General features: G+C 37.8%; 1 pseudogene; it reads right to left on the bottom strand.

The window, feature by feature from the left end:
* Positions 1-4,436: 4,436 nt before the first annotated feature.
* On the bottom strand, positions 4,437-4,785 carry LOC125356914 (annotated as a pseudogene).
* Positions 4,786-18,301: the final 13,516 nt, after the last annotated feature.

Here is an 18,301-nt window from a genome sequence, read left to right as displayed (position 1 = left end):
GTGACAAAGGAGAAAAAAGAGAAATAAACAAAAAACTAAAAACAAATTAAAAAAGCAAAATAACAAATAAAACACCCTTGTTCTCATTTCCTGGGGTTCATTTTAATAAACATCATTTTATATGCATAGCTATTGAGCCTTTGTAATCCTCTCCTAAGAATATCCTGCTTTGGCCTCATTGTGTGAATGTTTAGTGTCCTGTTTAATTTAACATGTAAAAGTGTAATATTTTTTTGCCAGTTGTGGGGCTTGAATTCTGGGCCTGGGCACTGTCCCTGAGCTTCTTTTTGCTCAAAGCTAGCACTCTATCACTTGAACCACAGCTCTACTTCCAGCCTTTTCTGTTTATGTGATACTGAGGAATGGGACCCAGGGCTTCATGCATCCTAGGCAAGCACTCTACCACTAAGTCACATTCCCAGCCCCCAACTGTAATTTTTTATCTTTTACCATCCAGTGTGTTTACTTGTAGATTTATAGGAACATAATAATTACTGCAAGTGAAGGAAACCATGCAAACTCTGTTTCTTTGGATCTGGTTTACTTTGCTTAATATCATTTTTCCCCAAGATTTTCCATTTCCTTACAAATGGGGCAATATCATTCTTTCTGATGGAAGCATAGAATTCAATTATATATATATTTTTCCCACAGTTTGTCTCATTAAAATTCAAATAATATAATATGAGCAACCATTTTATTTTAATTGATTCAAAGTTTTAATTTTGGATCTAACTTTAAAGTATATTTTTATAGTGTAAGCTTTTAGCGTCTTTTCTAAAAATTATGCCTGCCTAAAACTCTGCCAATTTTATTTTGTTTCTTTTAACTGCCTTCCAGTGATAGCTTTAATGTTTCAGGTCATCATTCATTATTAGTTTAATATTCTTGTATATAGCCAGGTATTGTTTGACATCTATTTGATTTTTTTTTAATTTTTTTTTTTTGCCTCTCCTGTGAATGCAGACTCTGTGTCAATGATATCTTCCATTATTTATTCACCTCCTTATGGGGAATGATCTGGTTTAGGTGGGGTTTACTAGCCTGCCTTTTCTCCTTTTATCTTTTTACCTGCCATGTCCTTGTTCCTTCCTTCTATTGTATTCTCTCAATCTGTCTGCTTTTTCCTGTTCACTTTTCTTCTTCCTCTTTTTTCTTTATTTTGTCTTTGTCTTCTGTGCTTCGTTTCTCTAAGGATTTTCTTTCTGTGGATCCACTGAAATGAGACCTTAGGGAATAAGGGAAAAACCCAGAGTCAGCCAATAAATCCCCTAAATAATGTAAGAATTTTTATTTTCTTCATGTTCATCCTCGTTTAAGAGTCCAACCAACATTCTCAAAATACTGAGTGTTTACTTCATGAAACTATAATTTGAGGATCAGGAAGTCTCTTGCTCTCATTCTCTTTTTCTTTTTTCATTCTTGCCTTTCTTCCTCTGTACTTTTCAAATAGAATATCTAGCTGTTTGTTCAAAGGACAAGCATGCCCACCAAATTACTCCAGCATCTTGGTCAAATATCTCTCCCTGGCATCCGGTTTGAGCTCTGACACGTAGAGCTTGGAATTTATCACTTTTGTGCTCACAATAAGAAAAATCCAAACAAACCAAAAATTACTGACTTGGATCCATCAGAGAACCAAGGTCACAGGGCAAAGCACCACAGCGAACCCTGAAGAGACAAGTGGATTGAATGCAATCATAGCTGAGAACTGCCAAAGAGAAGCATCAGACCCTGCAGCCAGAAATAGATGGGACCAATCTCACAGTACTTTTGAGGAAATGTTGGAGTCTAAATGTAAATTGGAGAGCTAAAACTTCTGGAACCAGTTTGGGTGGTAGGACCTCATCAGTTTTTCAGTTTTATCTTCAGTAGCCCCACTGGTTTTCTGTGAAAAACCTGTTCACTGATAATAGATCACAGAACAACATTTCCCTCATTTTAAGCAATTAAAGGAGAAAAACCAAACACTGTTAAGTACATTTGGGGTTCTACATTATAAATGCTTGCTGGACAAGGTAAACAGCTTTGTCTGAGCAGTAAGGACCTGGGATCAACTTGTCCTAGTGTCGCTGTCTCTCAGAGCAGAAAGGACAATGCTAGTGCATGATTCTTATGATCACTACCCCGAGTCTCTGGCCTCCAAAAACAAAACAATAAAATACAACAGCCTGAGATTTGATGGTGAGATCATACAATGCTGTTTTTTTTCCTGGCACTTTAGCACTACGTCTACAGTGCTCCAGTGTGAAAACAGTCAGTTGAAACAAGTGTAAGACCCAAATTCTGTTTAAGAAGTTCTCAGAGAAATCCACAAACGACAGAGGAACACAAACAAGCCACAGCCAGGACCCTAGAGGAAAGTAAAGACTAGCACCAATACAGCAGCAAATACTAAATCCAGGTTAGCCACTGGCCAGAGTGAATCCCAGTACCCACTCTAAAAGTGTAGACCAGTGCTGATTAATTGGCGTATACAAAACTGACACATCATAGTCACCCTTTAAATGACAAGGTAAGAAAGAAATGCAGTCTTAGGAGACAAAGCAAACACGAGAACCAGACTCATGTGTGATGTGTATTTTTGGAACAACCAGATACAGAAGGCAAAAATAACTACAATTAATATTTTAAGGGTTCTAGTAGACAGAACAGATTATATGTGAAAGTGAATGGACATTATAAATCAGGAGATAAAAAGTTATAAGGAAAAAACAAAAGGAAATGCCAAAAATCACAGCCTCTGCAACAGAAATCAGGAAAGCATTTGTCAGTGCTCATTTTTAGGTAACTTGTTATGGTCGAGCTGGAGAAGCTTTTACTGTGAATTTAGTACATTTTTTAAAGTATATTATAAATCTAGGCAAATGCTGGTTGCCTTGTTTTATTTGAAATTTCCAGAACTTGACATTGGGTGAGTATGCATGTCCCTTTTTTACCTAAATTGTCCCATAGCATTGTATTGGAAACCTACTCTGTTCTAGACATAGCCTAGATAGTTGTATAAAACTTTCTCCTGTATTAGCTCAGAACCTAATAAAAGGTATATTGTGTTTTATGGATAGTAATGAGTATGATTTCTTAAAAGAAATAAAGTTAGTGCTAGGCAGTGGTGGCTCACACCTATGATTCTAACTTCTCAGGATGTTAAAATCTGAGGATCACAGTTACTGGGTGGAAAAATCCATGAGATTCTTATCCCCAATTAACCAGCAAAAAGCTTAAACTGGAGGTGTGGCCCAAGTGGCAGAGCACCAGCCTTGAAAGAAAAATCCAAGAGAGAGCTTGAAGCCCTGAGTTCAAATCCCAGTACTAGTACATACACACACAAATAAAATAGAGCAAGGCATTTTGCTGGGAGAGTCAGAGATAGCACTGCACTTGTTGGTGATTAAAAATGGTAATTTAATTGAATTGCCAAAGGATGATTATAAATCCTAGAGAATAAAGTGGCACCAAAATAAATTGGTATAAAATAAGGAAGAGAACAATCTTGTAACAAAAGTTGTGTATTGAAAGGTAGTACCATTAATAAGGCACTGTGATGTTGGTGAAGGAAAGGAATTGCTTGTTAAAGGGTTCAGAAGAACTGCCTCTTGGAGTGTCACCTTTCCACATTAGCAGTCTCTCCATGCAGTGCATGGAGGGTCTTGTTCTCATGGCTTCATTTTCTGTCATGCTGCCATCAGTACTTAGTTACTAATTCTTTGTGCTGTCCAGTTTCTTCGAAAACTTAGTAAGGTATCAATTAATATTTTATTACCTCAGAAGTGCTTGGCTCTGTGATGAATTTAAAATGCTTCTATCATTGGCTTTGTACACACTTGGTATAGTTGTCGTCATGGCTACTCATGATTGATGCGACAGGAGCTGAGGGCACACAGCAGAAGGAAAGGTGAAGAAGAATGTGAGGGAAGCTTTTTGATCCACCGGTGCTTTGTTTATGATGTTTCCCAGTGATTTTCATACCTATTTCATATGCAATCAATGAATTTTCAACATTAATCAAGCACCTGTTATTTTGAAGAAATAAAAAGTATTAGAGAAAATTTTAGACTGGAATGATGGCTTACCAAGTTTCTACTATCATCATAGCTGGGGAAGCAAGACAAACATGAAGCCGATTCCAGGTTTTAATCAAGAATACTGAATTATTTCAGTGAGCAAAGCATTATGGGAGGTGGGAGGGAATTAGCAAGGAGAAGTAAGACAGCCTGTATCTCAAAGAAGCTTGCTGTTTGGCAGAACATGTAGATATGCAAACATGGGTAAAACATATTACAGAGTGAAAGAGGGTGCAAATAATATGTATCAAGTTATTATTGCCATTATTTTTTTAATTTTGTTTTGAAACCAGCACTGGCAAATTTTATTACTGTACATCACTTTGACAATAAATAAATACTTACTCAGAAAAAAGAAAATGTATGCACTGTTTACTTTTCTTCAGTGTGTTCTGACATGCTTGTAATAACATCAGAATCAATGGTAGCTAGTGTGTATCCTCTGTTGTATTGCCCATATGCTGTGACCAGTTCAATACTATTGCCACTTTAGTGATGGACACCAGTTTGGATCAACCTGGCATAGTACTGGATTTCAGATTTCCTCAAGGCTGTGTTGGCGAGGATGACCAATTTCCCTTTGGCCTGTCTGCTTTTCTTCAGAGTCTGCTTGTACCTCAGCATATGCTTTCCACATTCCCTAACAAGTTGGAGTCTAGAATTGATCAATTCCAGAGACCTTTTCATCTTCTTGGCGGCCACCATCTTCTTGCCTTAGGGGCGGGAGGGCACCCACCTGAAAGCAGCTGACAATATGACTGGAAGGAGAGAAAGCTCATTATTGTCATTATTATATTCCTTACATTAACTCATTCAATTTCAGTGCAATTTATTCTTTTAAAAGTATATTATGGCCAAGCACTGGTAGCTTCTGCCTGTAACCCTAGCTATTTAGGTGTTTGAGATTTGAGAATTGTGGTTCAAAGCCAGCCTGGGGCAGGAAAGTCCATGACAGTCTTATGTCCAATTAACCAACCAAAAGCTAAAAGTGGCTCAAGTGATAGGATACTAGCTTTGAGCACAAAAGCTCAGGGACAGTGCTCAGGCCCTAAATTCAAGCCCTGGGATTGGCACACACAGACACATAGACACACACACAGACAAATACAGACACACACACACACAGTAAGTATATATGTATATAGAGAAAAACTGAGGCATAGCAATGTGTAAAGAGCAGCTTGCTCAAGGTAACAGTTCTGGTAAGAGGCAGAGCTAGTATAAGATTTTGGGTAGTATGGCTCCCAGTCTGCTCATGAAGTTATAATTCAGTGCAGAGAAAGAATCAATTTCCTGAGAGATTGCATGATGCTGGGAGACAGAAACTGCATAAGCCTGGCTGTTGTTATGGGTTAAGTACCAGTGACAATGAAGAATATTTACATTCAGAGAATATAACCAACTTCTGTTCTCAAAACTAACACAAATTCTCATTGTATAATTTCAGAAAGGAACCCAGGAAACCTATCTATACCACTTAAATGGTATCCCCCTAAAACATCAAGGATTACTACAAGCTTTCACCCAGGGCCATTTAAGTCCCTTCAGATATTTTTTCCCCAGGTCCTTATCATTATTTACTCAGCTCCTTAGATCCTTTAATCCAAGTCTTACCTCACTAGCACACACATCTCTCCAGTCAGCAGAAATATTTATTCCTCTTTATAAATTATTAAATTAACTTTATGGCTCAGAACTAAGTATCTCATGAATTTTGTTATCATGAATTAGTAATAGTTCTGTACATTTGTACAATGTTTTACAATGTTCCTCCACATAAATTATCTTATTTAATTTTCATAACTGTCTAGTATATTACAAAAAGTTGATATTAATATCCCAATTTTAACTGTGAGGAATGGAAGACTTAGGAAGGTTTGAGTAACTTTTCTGGAGTTCATATGGTTGTGGGTTGTTGGGTTGAACTTAGAACTAACCCAGTCTATTTTTGTTCTCCTTTCTACTAAAACTAGGGTCTGATCATATACTTAGGAGATTAGAAAAATATGAGTTTACAAAAGCACAAAGATGGCCAAATTAAATGTGTGATGGCGCAGCAGCCCTGAACAGTAACTGATGGTTTAGAGTTTCAGCGTGGTCAGATAATGGAGGTGAGGTAGAGCAATGCATAAGAACTTAGAAAAAGGTAACATTATGGATTTCAAAGGAGGAAGAGCCTTACAGTAGATGGTGAGAAGAACTACATCTTTCTGGATGGAAGCATCTAGAAGGCAGCATGAACAAAGTCACTACGATCAGTAGAGACATATTTGGAAAGAAGAGAAGACTGGGTTACAAATCTGAAAATTAAAATTTAGGTTGGTTAAATAGGATGGAGAAGATACAGGATTGGACATGCAGCTAGAGAAGGTAGGGGATTAGATTGTGCTGTTGAAGTAGGGGCTACGATGCTTTTGAAGAGTCACCAGTGCATTATGCTTGGTAGAATAAGTAACGGTGGGAAAAGAATCTATGGGGAGCTGTAGGTGGGTGGTGATGGGGGCCCCAGTTAAGAGGTTAATGTATGAGAGAATCAGAGAATGTTTGATGCGATGACAGTCTGGATGAGACACCAGGAGAATGTAAGGATGGCCTTCAGGTTTCTAGATGGGTGAAATAGTGTCAGGATACTAGCAGCAAGGAACACTGAGAAAGGGACAGAAAGAATTTTGTTAAGCTGTGCAGTGTGATTCAATGTAATACATAGGACAGTCAAAGAGAGAAACTTTCTGCCCATTAGAAATTGATCTTCAAAGAGCTTGATCAGGGAGTCCATGACAATTCACAGTATTTGATGATCAACTCCAGAAAAAGAGAGAACCATGAACCAAAGGAAGGAAACCGAAAGGATTCTAGAGATGGGAGCAACTGCATTGTCTTAGTGAGGGAGGATGTTCAGAAGAATGGAAGAAGTTTCTAGAAGGAGGAATCAGAGATGCAGAAGGAGAATTACGAGGGAGGCATGCCACTAAGTAACTCCAGAAAAGGAGAAAGGGTCACATAGTTGGGCCAAATAATGGTTTAAAAATATAAAGTGAGGTCAACAATAAAAAGAAAGTTATGGTAGGCAAGTGCTCCTCCACTAGTCCACACTCCCAGCCCCTGAAGGAAAGTTACGGAAGTAGAGCTGTTGCTCAAAGTTGTAGAGCACTAGCCTCAGGGAAAAGGTCAGGGATGTTGACCAGGCCCTGAGTTCAAACCTTATGACCAACAAAATAAATAAATAAAGTCATTATTATTGTTGTTGGGTATGATAAGTTCCATCAGAGCATTTGTTTGATGTTTTGTATATATATCCTGAAGTTAATGACACAGAACGCAAAGTATAGAATTAATTCTGAAAACTATTGACATGTACTCTTTTTAAAAAGACAAAAACAATTTTTTTTGAGATGGTAGTCTCAGTATGTTGATACACTGGTCCTATATACACAGGGGCTGAGGTGATGCTCTTGCTTCAGTCTCCTGAGGAGCTAGGACTGTAGATAGATGCTATTGTGCTCAGCAGGAAGTTTACTCATATAGATGAAATAAGGATTTGGAAAAGTTTAAAAATATTTACAGGAATAGTGGCATTAAAAATTAAGTAAGTAGGATAGGACTGGTAATGTGGCTTAGTGGTAAAATGCTTTTCTAGCATGCATGAAGCCCTGGGTTCGATTCCTCAGCACCACATAAACAGAAGAAGCTGGAAATGGCTCTATAGCTCAAAAGGCAGACTGTTAGCCTTGAGCAAAAAGAAGCCAGAGACAGCCCAGGCCCTGAGTCCCAAGTCCCAGTACTGGTAAAAAAAAAAAAAAAAAAGTAGGGTAAAGTTTTTGCGGAATATTAAAAGTATTACAGCTTACGTAACACTTAACAGTGGAACTCAGCTGTGTTCTTTCAAATACCTGATGCTGAGAAGATTTTAGAAATGATATAGAGTTAACCACAATTTTACCACCTCATCATATGTGTTCCATTTTCTCCATCCTTTATTGCAGAGGGAGATTTGCATGAAAACTGGGTGTTTTTAAGTTTTATGCATTTATCGTTTTACCTGAAGGCATCTATTTCTATAAAAATAATGATTTCACAAACAAAGGATTATAGCTTTGGAAGAATAATTAGGTGCTTGGAACGGAAATTCTAAAATGAAGGTCTTATTTGCATTATCAAGTGTTGTAACAAGAACAGTGAATATTGATGAAAATAGTCCCCCAAAAGTGAGTACTGAAGGCAGCTCTTTTTTTTTTTTTTTTTTTCCTATCACGGGGCTTGAACGCAGGGCCTGGGTGCTGTCTCTGAGCTCTTCAGCTCAAGGCTCGCACTCTACCACTTTGAGACACAGAGCCACTTCCAGTTTTCTGGTATAGTTATTCGAAAATAAGAGTCTCACTGAATATCCTGCTCCTGGCTAGTTTCAAACTGCTGTCCTTAGATCTCAGTCTTCTCAGTAGCTAGAATTACAAATGTGAGCCACTGGTGCCTGGCTTGAAGGCAGTTTTCTTGCATTAAAAAGATTTCATACTCCCAGGCTGGGAATGTGGCTTAGTGGTAGAATGCTTGCCTAGCATGCATGAAGTCCTATGTTCAATTCCTCAGTACCACATAAACAGAAAAAGCCAGAAGTAGTGCTGTGGATCAAGTGGTAGGGTGCTAGCCTTGAGGCAAAGAAGCTCAGGGACAGTGCTCAGGCCCTGAGTTAAAGCGCCATGACTGGCAAAAAAAATTCATATACCTTATAATATGAATTTAAAAATAATACAGTAGGCCTCGTTTGCTCTATCATAGAGAGTTCATATAAAGAGATAACTCTTTTGGCTAAATTGCTCCTGTGATTTTTATAGAGCTTCCACCATTATTGCTAGTGTTTGTTCATGTGTTAGCCTTCATTTGGTTAGCAAGATAGGATGCCAAATGTCCCTCATGGGATTTGTTTGCAATCCCTGTGCCAGTCAGAACCAAGCAATGTTCTAGTCATATGTACCTATTGTTGATAAAAATGCTATAATCGGCCAGGCACTGGTGGCTTACACCAGTAATCCTAGCTTCTTTGGAAGCTGAGATCTGAGGATGATGGTTCAAAGCAGCAAGGACAGGAAAGTCCATGAGACTCTTATCTCCAATTAATAACCAGAAAACCGGAAGTGGCACTGTGGCTGAAGTGGTGGAGCACTAACTTTGAGCTAAAAAGCTCAGGGACAGCTCCTAGGCTCAGAGTTCAAGCCCTGCGACCAACCAAACAAAACAACAACAATAAAATAGTATATGTAAAATTACTGAAAAAATATACAAAATATTATATATAAAAATGCTAAAACTAAAATGTAGCCAGTTTCCCAAACTATTTTTTTCCCATTTCAGGATCTTCTGCCCATTAGGGAATTTTGGACAAATCCCTCTTTGGCAGGAAATATGCAGTAAGGTGTCATAAATGCACATTGCCTACGCTTCCAGTGCTTAGCCTCGTGTCTGACACATGTATATGGAAGCCTCCCCCACGTGCTTCTGTGTGCAAGCTCTATCTCTAATTCTCTCTCTCTCTGGCTCTCTTCCTCTCTCCTTTCCCTTCTTTCTTTCTCTTTCATAGAAAAGAAAGACAGAGTCATCTTTGACACTTCATCTAGAGAAAAGTACATGAGAAAAATTCTTGTCTCAGGCAGAGGCAATCTTTGGTTGTCAGCTAAAAATGTAGGGAAATAGTATTTAGGCATTTGTTTTCCTGGATTCTGAAATTTGTCCATTTTCTTCTAAATTAAATTGATTTGAGATTTCTTCACTTATTTCACATACATAGGTGGCCCAATACATGCTTTTGGGTTTATTAAGCTTCAGGAAACCCAAAATCTGTTTTCCTGCCTGGCTTCATCTGACACTTGCATTTTCCTAGAGACCTTAAAAAGCATGATTCTAGTTAAATTAAGAGCTTGAATAAGAAGTTCTAATGTTTACCTGACAGAGGCTTGAATCACTATGTAATAACAATTAGCTCATAGATGCTTCTTTCTAAGGATCTGAGGAATATGTTATAAAAATAAAAACCAAAACAAACCAGAAACAAATGTATTTCCAAAACAAGGTTATGCCTCCTGCTTTCATTGATATTATTTGAAGTCTGCTGAATTCCAATCCGTAAATATCTAAATTTTCATTTTTGACCTGCCTCTCATGAACTGTGGGATCTTAAGATCTGTTACCTCTCCAAGTCTCAGGTACTCTCTCTCCTTCATAGGTGGTTTTGATCTTGGCCTGTCTCTTGGAGATTCCAAGCTCAATCTTTTCACCTTGCGCTGATTTGAATAGCCGGGTGACACACCACACTGTAACTGGTGTTGGTTACGTCTTGGTGGGGAAGCAGTCAGTAATAGATTGGGAAAGTACTTCTGTCTCTTGTTGATGTTCAGAAGGAATGTGGGTGCTGGGAAGACAGCTGGGAGAGATGAGGAGTGATATTAGGTAAAGAAATAGAAGTGAAGGAGTGGGGCAGCATCTAAGAAGCCCAGATCATGTGTACAAAGAGAAATCACCAGAATTCCTGCTTGCCTTAACTTCTGTGTATCTCTGTGAGTCCATCCGTTGATGCCATGGTTTGAATGTGGCTTGCTTCTTGCTCTCTGCTGGAGTTGAATTCCACAAGCAAGGCTGGGCTGGAAACTAATCTCTGTGTTTGAAGGTAAGGTTTTTGTGATTAGAATAAAGTCTGGGTGAATTCCACATCATTGGATATTGATGGCCTGACAGGAAGAGAGAGGGAGAGACCAGAGGAGAAGCACCCTTGTGCTCCTTTGTCTCTTATCATCTATTGACAAACATTGATCTGGGTCTACCAACATGACAGCCATCACCAGGTGTGACCATTCAGCCTTGGTCCTCCAGAATCATGAGCTCAGATAAGCTTCTTTCTTTTGTAATTTATCTGGTCAGAGGTATTGTGTTATTACCCACAGAAAATGGACCAACACAGCCAGCTTTAGTTAGCAACAATTAGCTAGTTATTTTGACACTTTTTCTTCTAATAATCTATATAGTTGGTAGCCACTGTTTCTTCTTTTTTTTTAGAGCTGTTGGTGAGGTATCTTTTCATGTGAAATGGTGCATAAAGAGTAACTGTTCTTGTCTTTGGTTGCACAATTCAAAAAGGAACATCATTGGGAGTACCCTAGCATAGAGCAAGAAGAAATCTTACAAGGAATGAGGAAATTCTTTTGAGTTTCCATATTTAAAAAAGGCACATTGGAGTTTAAGTTGTGTTCCCATTTTGAGTTTCAGAGTTTATTGATATAATCATATCAGCCCAATTTTACCAAAGTATTATGAAAATCAAATAACACATAGATGCTAAGTGATTTTTCCACATACAAGCCAGCCCTTTTCAATTAAATGGTGATACTATTTGCTAAGAACTCCTAATGAGAAGGCAGTTAAATAAATTGGCTACAAAACTGAGAAATAGAGAAATCAGTAGATGCAAACTCTACTAATTTGGTGATTACTAGGGCCATTAGCATTGTCATATGTACATGTGCATTGGCATAATAAAACATAAATATGAAGCACTCCATTCATCTAAAAAATGCTTTTTCCTTATCTGGATGGTCTACTGACAATCTGACACCTCCAATTCCATCTGAGAGGATAGTTTTCAGCCTTTAATCAATCTGTTATAACATGCATGCCAGCTGCTTTTATAAGCATGGCTTTAAAAAGGAGGATCTGAATATATTTGGTTTCTTTTCTGATTTTCTGACAGAAGTACTAGCAGGGGTCCTGGACCAAAACACCCCATCATGTACTGCTGATAACTTTCCTTCCAGACAAATATCAGCTAACCACAGTACAATCAGTTGCCCACACTGGGAAAAAAAAACAAATAAGGAAACTACTGTTCCATAATCATAGAATTGAAAGGAAGGCATACGTAAAATGACAGGCTATTAATTCTGATTTGGAAAGCAGAAATAGAACTTTTGATGAAGCTTAATATTCTTTGGCTCTTAAGAATGGATAAATTATTTAAAGTAAAAGTAGATGTTTTGCTACAGAACACTCATTTCTCTCAGTATTTATTTGGGGGGAAGGTGGTTTTCTTCTTTTGATGATGAAAAGTAATGATGAACTAGTCACACCAGTACTTCCAAAATAAAAAAAGGAAAACCACTCAGTTCAGTTCATTCCTTGATGCTTCACACGATCTGGCCTTGAAAATTACTGGTTGTAATTTAAGTAAACTTCCAGGATGTGAAATTATAATTGAAAATACATGATATTTCATGAAGTGCTGTCACATATAACTATTGTGGCAAAACCAAGCTTGGCAATGCCACCAAAGACACTTTTTATTTTCTGGGTCTTGTCTTCAATCTGAGCCAAATATGGGATTTAAGATACATATATATAAGCTACCATGTACTACAGAGGACAGATGAGGTCTGTGCTGATGTGTTCTGCACTTAAATGTTTTTAAACCACTTATATAATTTACATTTATATTGATAGTGTTAGCAGCAATTTCATTACAAAACTTCAGTGCTGTTAGCCTAATTAACAATTTTTTTAAAAAAATCTTGCACCTGGAACAGTATTTATAGTTCCATAAATTAACACAACGTTGTTACAGTAAGATGTTAAAAATTAAAAATGAAGAAAGTGTTTGGAAGAGAGTTAAAATGCCTTGGGAGCACATCTAAAATGTGTAAATAAGGAAGTTAAAGTTCTTTTTTATCATTTGTGTTTGCAAATTCCCTTTTCCCATATGTGAAATATTGAGTTTTTAATTTTGTTTTTCCTCCTGGTTGGCAAATTCACTTTGAAAACAGTCCTCACAGGGAGTAACAGTGAAGAGAGCCAGTGCACTATAGCACTGTGTACTAATGAAGACTCATTTTCACACCTACTCCCATCTAACCTTACTCCTGTTCCCAGCAAACTACTTTATGGTGACAGTGCCAATAGGACAAGTTGTCTTTGCTTAGTTACTTGGAAATTTACTGAAGTAGTTAGTGCCGGTTTCACGAAAATGTTTCTTGGGGAAGGGGAACATAATAAAACAAATATCTCAGTTCTCTGCATTTGCATGAAAGTTGGACATTTGCGATGGCACACTGGTTTCACAACAGAATTCACCTCCAACCATTTCTCTTTTTCTCAATGACTCTAGGAAGCCAGCAACAGCAGAAACACAGTGGCCATCAGTATAAAAGAAGTGACCGGCTCCCAGATCCTGACATGTGCCAGGTCCCAGCAGCAATCATGTCTGCCCATTTCATCAAGGACTCAAATCTAGCAAGAATCCAAAGATCAGATGCTGGCTGAAGACAAACCTCTAAGCTTATTTCTTTACACTTCAAGATGTTGGGGGGTAAGTAATAATGTCTATTTCTCATACTTTAGTATTGGGGGGCATGTCTGAAAATGAATTCATAAACTATTCTGAAAAGGATATGATGTATATCCCCTTGAGCTTTTCCATCCTAGATGAAATCTGGCACTAGCTAAAATTTTGTTGTGTTTAATTACCATTAATTACATACTGAAAGCACCTTCTGCTTTACAAAGGGTTGGTATTCAAATTTCCTTTCACAATAGTCTGTTCCCATGATTTTCATGGTTAAAAACATCACATGACTAGGTTTGTTATTATCAGTCTTATAATGCAGATGTAAACGTATCCTTTATTTTCCTTAAAAATACATACTTTTTTTTCAAAGCCAGGAGGGCGGAAAAGTCCCTGAGAGTCCATAATTAACCACTCAAAAACCGGAAGTGGTGCTGTAGCTCAAGTGGTACAGCACTAGTCTTGAGCACAAAGGGGCTTAGGGACAGTGCCCAGGCCCTGAGTTCAAGCCCCACAACTGAAAAAAAAAAAAAGAGATACTTTTACTGGCAACTCTTTAGTCTGAGATCTATATGGAAGCTGGAAAAGTAAACCCAAAGGGGACAAAAACACAGCTATGGCTATCTGTTCTGAGAAATTTCCTTTTCTTGACACACTGAAGAAGTTTGTGTCTACAGTTTGCCTTGTAAATCTTGTGGAAATGCCTTGCCCATGTGAGTGAAAATATTGACGAGACAGAGAGAGAGAGAGAGAGAGGAAGAGAGACTCAGAGAGAGAGAGACAGAGAGAGAGGGAGAGAGAGAGGAGAAAAAGAGAGTGTACTTTATTTTTAGTAGGCCTTTGCTACAGACCAAAGTGCAGGAGATGAGAAAACAATTTCAGGCCGAAGCTTCATCCAGGAAAGCTAATGAAAAAAGACCATTCTGTACTTGTGATGGCCCAACCTGCATGGGCCCCCTCTTGCTCTCCTCAGCTTGCCACAGAAGAACAAATAACCCAGTGTACCACTTACATCCTTCTATAATCATAATTTGCTTTTGGAGGCTCAAGGTTATGTCACCTTGCAGTGGCTTTTAGTAACAGTGAATACACTGAGGACTTAGTACCCGTTGCATTACTCAGCCTCTGACACTGTAACAAATACTTGAGACAACCAACTTACAAAGACAAAAGCCTTACAATGTGTTGAGGTTCCCGTACATGGCAAGTGGGCTTCATTTCTTTGGACCTATGGAAAGGCAGGACATCATGGCAGCACTATGTGGTAGACCAAAATAGCTTACATCATGAACCAGGCAGAGAAGAAAAGGCAGAAATCCCACAGTCATCTCCAAGTGCATGTCCCAAAGACCTAAAGTCCTCCCACTAGACTGCACCACTTTCCATTAGTATTTTATCTTTTCACACATGGAGTTTGGGGACAATTCAAGATCTAAACCACGGCACATACCATGCAATGTTTTAAGTGTTTTGTGTATACTACCTAATACCCTAACATAAACTCTTTTTGTTAGGAAAAATTGACATCCTCATTTTATAGATGAGAAAAATTAGGCTCCCGGTGATAAAGTAACATCCTACATGTTGGGAGGGGGCTGCAAACTCATAGGTAGTTGGGAAGACCAACTAGCATAGGTCGTTGACCAACTAGCATTGGTTTTCAACCAACTAACATTGTCAGGTTAGTTTTTTTTTTTTCTTCTAGCTCTGTCCTTTCTTTGGGAGATCAGAAAAGAATACTGATGAAAAGACATAAGAAGTGCTCCAACAGAGCTTCTCAGTGGGCACCAGGAAAGGAAAAATGCAGGAAAGTAGCACAGTGCTGAAAAGACTGGCCACGGACATCTGCTATACAGCGTCATCCACATAGGACTAGAATTCTGCCATCTTACAGGTAAAATGGAAGTTATTATTATTATTTGTCACTTAACAAAGCAGTTTATGAATACAGTGTATGATGATCAATGCCACCCCTTTCAGTATTAGAAAATTATTATTACTATTGCCATATTTACCTTGCCTCCATGGTCTTTGCTTGAATTTTACTTTTGTTCTGAAGAACTATATGATTTTATCAGAAATGTGTTGGCTGATATTACCCTAGGGACCCAAACCATCTTTACTGCTGTTACATTGATATAGTTGCAGTGCTGAAATAAAAATATCAATCACTGATATTTTTAAAGAATGATACCTTTTTATCTTCTTTGTAAAGCATTTTATATGAATGTATATGTATTATTTAAAATCATTGAATTCAGATCTTAAAAGCAGACATTCTTGTCTTGTTGCTAATCTTCAGGAAAAAAAAAGTGTGACTAATCACCATTAAATAAAATATATAGGTATTTGGTAAATAATTTATAGGATATTTTCACATGTTCTTTGGTTCTTAGTTTTCTCTTAAAATCATGGATTGATGTCAAAGCTCTTTAATTTTTTTCCTATGTCTTCTGAGTTGGTCATATGATTTTTCTTCCTCATGAGCAGGAAGAATATAATGGTTGGTTGTATAACGTTCACTGGGCATTGCATTTCTGAAGGATATGTATGTGAATATAATATAGTATGTTTATCATTCAAATAGCTTTGCTAATACATAGTTTGCTAATACATTGAACATTTTGTGTTCATGAATAAGTTGGCCTGTGATTTTTGTTTTATTCATGGCATTAAACTAATGACTTCATACTCATTAGGAAATCACTGTACCATTGGAACTATGTCCTCAGCCATTTTGTTTTTGAGATAAGATGTTAAGTTTGTCAGACAATTCCTTCTACTACCTCCTGTGTGCCTGGGATTTAGGCATGTGCCACTACCTTGAGTATCCCTGGTCTTTTTGAGTTTGATACCAGGATTATGATGGCATGATAAAGGAAGGTGTACTATTGACTTTCTCTGTTCTTGGAAGAGTACATGTGATATTGGTGGTGTTTGTTGCTTGCTTTCTTTTGGCAGACTATGTTAGTGAAAGTTACCGGTTTGTGAAAAGAATGTACAGTGTAACCTTATTTGTAGAAGGGGAAATCAAACTACAGAAATTGCTTTAGATGACTGAAATATTTTTATTTATTTATACAATTTTAAAAGTTATTTATATAAATATTTATATTTATTTATTGAAATATTTAGTAGTGTGAAGGTCTGAAGCAATTAACCTTCTTCACCATACTCTCTGAAATGATCAGGTTTGTGTCAATAGTGGAAGACATTTACAGATACTTCTCTTCCTTCAGCTTCACAAATTGTGTTTTCTAAGAATTATTTTATGTGTTCTAAAAGGCTCCTTAGATGTCTAACCTATAGTGTACTTTTCTACCTTGCTATTTGTTATTTGAGATTGCACATTTTAAAAACAATGTCTTACTTGAGGCTCATCAATAATGTTTATTTTTGTTCACTTCTTCCCTTTATTCATAATTTCTCAAGACATTTCCCAAATGAGGTGAAGGCTAGTTTCATGGTGTGATGACAGATAACCTGTTAGGTATATGGAACAGATAATTGTCACCAATCTGTAGTAAACCATATTAGTGAGGATGGCAAGAGTAATTACAAAACTGGACACTACATCTTCCTCTCCCCCCACCCCACTCTGAATACTACAGGAGCCTTTGTAATTCAATACAGAATGGAGACCTAGAGAATTGAATATTGTTTTGCAGTTTTCCTTCTATCTAGAAAGATGCAAGCCTGCATTTAAATGTGCATTCATATTATCAAAAATTGTTACAACTCCATACTTTTTCATTTTTGTTGCTAATATCAAAACTTTGATGGATTTGCTTTCATGTTTTCTCAGTTCTCTTTTCTGTGGTAGGTTCAATCACTTCAAAAAGGAAGACCTGGGGCTGAAGACTTAGCTTGTTGGTAGAATTCCTGCTTTGCATGCTCAAGACACTGAGTTCTACACCCCAACCAAAAATAGAAAGGGAGGAGAAGGAGGGGGAGAGACATAGGAGGAAGAGGAAAAGGAACAAGTAGAAAAGGATGAGGATGAGGTAACAAGACAATGAGAGTAATAAAGAGGGAGGAATGGAGGAAGAAGATGGGGAAAAGAGAAGAGAAGGAAATGAAAAGAATGGAAGGAAGAGAAGGAGGAAAAGTGGGGGGAAATGGGAATGATGAGAAAGAAGAAAGATGGAAAGGATATGGAGAAGCAGGAGGAGAAGGAAAGACAGAAAGTGGAGTAGGGGGATGAGGGAAAAACAAGGAGGAAGAGGACAAGAACTAGCAGGTTCAAGGCCAAGGAGCTCATTGCCATTGTCTTCTTGTCACACACAACAGCTCAATCCACTTTGAAAGTCAAGAAGGGTTTTAATGTAAAGATAGTATGTGTATGTACACACATACATGCACCTGCTTGCACGTGCATGTGCATGCGTACACGTGTATGTATGTGTGTGTGTATGATTTGATTATAATTTTTAGTAAGATGTCAGCTTTACATTTCTCAATGGCATATTAAGAGTATTTGGCAATTAATGTTTGTAAATTAGAATGTGGTTCTTGAAGGTGTAGAGAGATGCTATATAAAGGAATATACATTTATGTGAATTAGGGAAGGGAAGGGCAACATCAAAATGGCAAGACAAGGGGCTGGGGATATGGCCTAGTGGCAAGAGAGCTTGCCTCCTATACATGAAGCCCTGGGTTTAATTCCCCAGTACCACATATGCAGAAAATGGCCAGAAGTGGTGCTGTAGCTCAAGTGGTAGAGTGCTAGCCTTGAGCAAAAAGAAGCCAGGGACAGTGCTCAGGTCTTGAGTCCAAGCCCCAGGACTGGCAAAAAAAAAAAACAAAAACCCACAAAAATACAAAAATGAAATGACGAGACAAAGGATGAAGGGTGAACCAAAGCTGCAGCAATAATCACAAGACAATATGTTGGAAATTAACTAAACAATTGCTGGGGGGG

This window comes from Perognathus longimembris, chromosome 8 (genome assembly GCF_023159225.1).
Source record: "Perognathus longimembris pacificus isolate PPM17 chromosome 8, ASM2315922v1, whole genome shotgun sequence".
NCBI classification, from domain to species: domain Eukaryota; kingdom Metazoa; phylum Chordata; class Mammalia; order Rodentia; family Heteromyidae; genus Perognathus; species Perognathus longimembris.
Note: the sequence above shows the minus strand (reverse complement) of the source record. Positions and strands in the feature narration are given on the sequence as shown.